Below are 4,615 nucleotides of genomic sequence, written 5' to 3' on the forward strand. Positions count from 1 at the left end.
CATTGATTTACTTTTTAAAAGAATCATTTATTTAATTTTATTTATCATTATTTTTGTTTGTTTTTCTATAGGGCTTGTGCGGTTGCCAGAGAGACAGAGAGAGAGAGAGAGAAAGAGCGAGAGGGAAAGTGAGAAAACAAGCTGCCAAACCCAGGACTCGAACCACAGTTGGCCATGTGGAAGTCCAGCTCCTTAATCACCATGCCACCTGCTGGCCCCTTAAGTATTGATTTACAAATAAAAGAGTTTCTAGTTTGGCATTTTTACAAAAAGTACTGCTAGGAAGAATGTTTTTGTACTGAACACATTATTGACAAGTTTGTCTAGAGTACAATAGGAGTGGAATTGCTGGGACACATGGCATGCCTATCTCCATCTTTACCTGTGCGGTACCAAGGTATTGTCTAGTTTGCACTCTCACCATTAGTTTGAGTGTATTTGCTACTCCAATTCTATGTATTTGGAGAGGTGGTGGCCATGCCACAATTCCTTCTCCTCTGTTCTCTTGAGGTTTTGGGGTATATATGCATACCCACCCAGCATGAGTTTCAAGCTGCTAGATCTGGGACTCGAACTGTGGTCAACCATGTGACAGTTTAGTGCTTTAACCATCATGCCACTGCTGGCCCTGCATAAGTGTTTTTGAAAAAGAAATTTTCTTCAGATCAGCAGATGGTATGGAGGTTAAGGCAGTTGGATCCCATATTCACATTTTGAATCCCAGACCTGGTGGTTTGAAAAATCACACTGGACATGTGTGTGTACCCCAAAGTCCCAAGAGGAGAATGGAGGGAAAGGTGTTGTGGTGTGGTCATCCCTCCTGGGATTTCTCACTTTCTCTCTGTCTCTCTCCAATGAGCATACACGCATGCCCTAAACAAACCAAAAAAAAAAAAAAAAATTCCTCTATTCCAAGGTCTTGAACATATTCTTCTGTATTATATTCTAAATACTTTATTATTTTGTTAAGAGATTTTAGGTCTAGCTCTGGGGTCATGATGGGCAGCAAGATGGCGTCTGCCAGCAAGGTTGTGCAGGTAGTGAAGCCACATGCCCAATAATAAGGTTTCCTGACAGAAGAGACAATCCTAAACCCAATGTATCAGAAGCTTTGAGGTCAGCAGGGTGACATGCCATTCTTCTGCAGTTTCACAGCATTCTAAGGGAAGTAAATCACCAGATTTGTTGATATATCAGGGTCCACCAGACACGGCAGAAATAATAAAAACTTTACCTCAGAAATACAGAAGGAAACTGGTGTCTCAAGAAGAAATGGAATTTATCCAACGTGGTAGTCCAGAGTAATCACTTGCTGGCTTGCTGTTTTCATCAGAAAGAAGAATTGTCTTTACAGTAAAGGACTTCTAAAATGACAAATGAGAAATTGTATATTAAACAATTTACTTTAAAAAATACTCTGTAAAAAAAGAAATATAGAAATTTTTTTTTTAAAAAAGAGAGATTTTAGGTCTATACTTCACCAAAACAGGGATCCAATGATACCGATAATACAGGGATCCAGTTTTATATTTTTCACATGTATTTCACCCATTTTTAAAAAGAATTATTTATCTAATTCTATTTATTATTATTGTTATTCGATGAGAAAGAGAGAGACAGAAAGTGAGAAAGCAAGCCGTCAAGTCTAGGACTCGAACAGTGGTTGGCCATGTGGGAGTCCAGCACCTCAGCCTCTTCACCCACTTTTTCAATACTACTTTTATTAAAAGTATTATTTTCTTATTGCCTCAAATTGCAACTTTGTCATAAATTAAGTATTTAGATATCTGTGGGTCTGGTTCAAGTCTATTTTTGTCGCTGAATGTACTTACACTATTTTAATTACTATACCTCTATAACAAATTTTAATACCTGGTAGAACAAGATATTCCACCTGTTTCTTCTTCAAGAATACTGTGATTTTTCTTGGCCTTTTGATATTTCCATACACATTTTAGAATTAAGTTGTTGATATTTTAATTGGTATGATATTGAATCTTATACATCAAACTAGAAAAAATTTAAAAATTTTAGAAAAGAATGGGGCTAGCATGTGGCATGGCGGTTAAAGGCACTGGATTCCCACAGTGCTGACCGAGGTTCAAGTCCCAGACCTCGTGGCTTGCTTTCTTGCTTTCCCTTTCTCTCTCTTGCTGTCTCTGTCTGATCAAATTAAAAAGTAATAACAAATGGAATTAAATAAATAAATAATTCTTTAAAAATATTTTAGGAAGGAAGAACAAGAATAGAGGATTTACAGCATCTTATCTTAGGACTTATTAGAAAACTACAGTAATTGTGGCTGGTAGGTGGTATGGTGGTTAGGGGAGCTGGACTCCTACATGGCTGACTACAGTTTGGGTCTCAGACCTGGCTGCTTGCTTTCCCACTGGGTCCAGGACTTCAATTGTAGTCGAGTACGTGGGAGTTCAGCAACATAACCATTATTCCATCTGCTGATCCCTGTCCATGAAAGATTTTTTGTTTTGTTTTGTTTTGTTTTGTTTTGGAGAGGTTATTGGTATAAGGCATGTGCGCTCACCAGAAAGAGAGACAGACAGAAAGTGAGAAATCATCTTGCAGGGGGTTGGCCATACCACAATTCATTCTCCTCCATTCTTATTGTTTCATACTGTTAGTATTAATCTAAATTTGTCTGTGTAACTTCTTTCCTTTCTTTACAGATTTTGCCCTAGGGCACATGCACTTGCTGGAGAGAGAGACGGAAACAGAGGGAAAGTGAGAAATAATATCTCAGGGGAGATGGCCATGCCCACAATCCCTTCTCTTCTATTCTCTAGGGATTTGGGCCACATACACACACACACACACACACACACACCCTCAAGATTTTCAAGCTTCCAAGTCCAGGACTCAAACCATTGTCAGCCATCTATGAGTCCAGAGTCTTAACTACTGTGCCACCTGCTGGCCCCCCTGTGTAGTTTCAATATTTAAAAATTTTTCATGTCTTTTTGTATTAGATTTTCTCCATGATCATTTTCTTTTTTGAGAGGTTTTTGTTATAGGGCACATGCGCTCACCAGACAGACAGAGAGAGACAGAGAGACAGAAAGCGAGAAATCACTCCCCAAGGTGGATGGCCACACCGCAGTCCCTTCTCCTCCATCCTCTTCTCGGGATCTTGGGCACACACGCACACACGCCAGTGTGAGTTTTAAGCCACCGGGTCCGGGACTCGAACCATGGTGGACTACGTGGGAGTCCAGTGACATAGCCATTACACTAACTGCTGGTCCCATCTTTATCTCTTCTTTATGGGCCAGAAAAGCATGGACTTTTCCAACCGTGTGGGGTCCAAATTCCCAGAGTTTGCAAATATACAAATACAGATGTATATTCTCTTTGTCCCCCTTCTTGGCAGAAGGTAGTGTGCTGTACATGTTGCTTTGTCCTTTGCCCTACTCATTCAGCAATGTGGGAGAGCTTTTCCCATCAGTGCACCGAGCTTCACTGCTGTTTTCCAGTTCTGTCAGGTGCCCTGCACAGAACAGTGCTTTATGTATCAAACTCATCATCCTGGACATTCGGGTGTTTCCAGTTCTTGCTATTGTAAATAATTCTGCACCGAAGAGCCATGAACAAGTTTATTTCACACATGAGCGGTATGTCTGTATATTAAATTTACAGAAATAAAATTGGCAGTCCAAAGGGTTTGTGCATTTGTAACATTAACAGATACTGCCGAATGGCCTTCCCTAGAAGTCATACCGTTTCACATGCCCAACATAAAAGTTATGTGGGAGAATACCTATCTCATCACATCGCCCACACAAAAGTGAAACACGGCACGCTAGCAGAGTTTTAATTTGCATTTTTTTCTAATTACAGCTGAGGTCGAGCACCTTTATGTGCTTGAGTCACTTGTGTTTCCTTTTCTGTGAATTGTTTGTTTGTAGCCTTTGCTACGTACGGTTGTTGGCCTTTCCCTGTTCATTTCCAGATACCTCTATAACAAATTTTAATACCTGGTAGAACAAGATATTCCACCTGTTTCTTCTTCAAGAATACTATGATTTTTCTTGGCCTTTTGATATTTCCATACACATTTTAGAATTAAGTTGTTGATATTTTAATTGGTATGATATTGAATCTTATACATCAAACTAGAAAAAATTTAAAAATTTTAGAAAAGAATGGGGCTAGCATGTGGCATGGCGGTTAAAGGCACTGGATTCCCACAGTGCTGACCGAGGTTCAAGTCCCAGACCTCGTGGCTTGCTTTCTTGCTTTCCCTTTCTCTCTCTTGCTGTCTCTGTCTGATCAAATTAAAAAGTAATAACAAATGGAATTAAATAAATAAATAATTCTTTAAAAATATTTTAGGAAGGAAGAACAAGAATAGAGGATTTACAGCATCTTATCTTAGGACTTATTAGAAAACTACAGTAATTGTGGCTGGTAGGTGGTATGGTGGTTAGGGGAGCTGGACTCCTACATGGCTGACTACAGTTTGGGTCTCAGACCTGGCTGCTTGCTTTCCCACTGGGTCCAGGACTTCAATTGTAGTCGAGTACGTGGGAGTTCAGCAACATAACCATTATTCCATCTGCTGATCCCTGTCCATGAAAGATTTTTTGTTTTGTTTTGTTTT

The 4,615-nt window shown here is 39.6% G+C and overlaps 1 pseudogene; it reads left to right on the plus strand.

Annotated features, from left to right (window-relative positions):
* Positions 1-998: 998 nt before the first annotated feature.
* Positions 999-1,380, plus strand: LOC102496419 (28S ribosomal protein S36, mitochondrial pseudogene; annotated as a pseudogene).
* The last annotated feature ends 3,235 nt before the right edge of the window (positions 1,381-4,615 follow it).

The sequence above is a fragment of the Tupaia chinensis genome, unplaced genomic scaffold, assembly GCF_000334495.1.
Source record: "Tupaia chinensis unplaced genomic scaffold, TupChi_1.0 Scaffold000355_1, whole genome shotgun sequence".
Taxonomy (NCBI): Eukaryota; Metazoa; Chordata; class Mammalia; order Scandentia; family Tupaiidae; genus Tupaia; species Tupaia belangeri.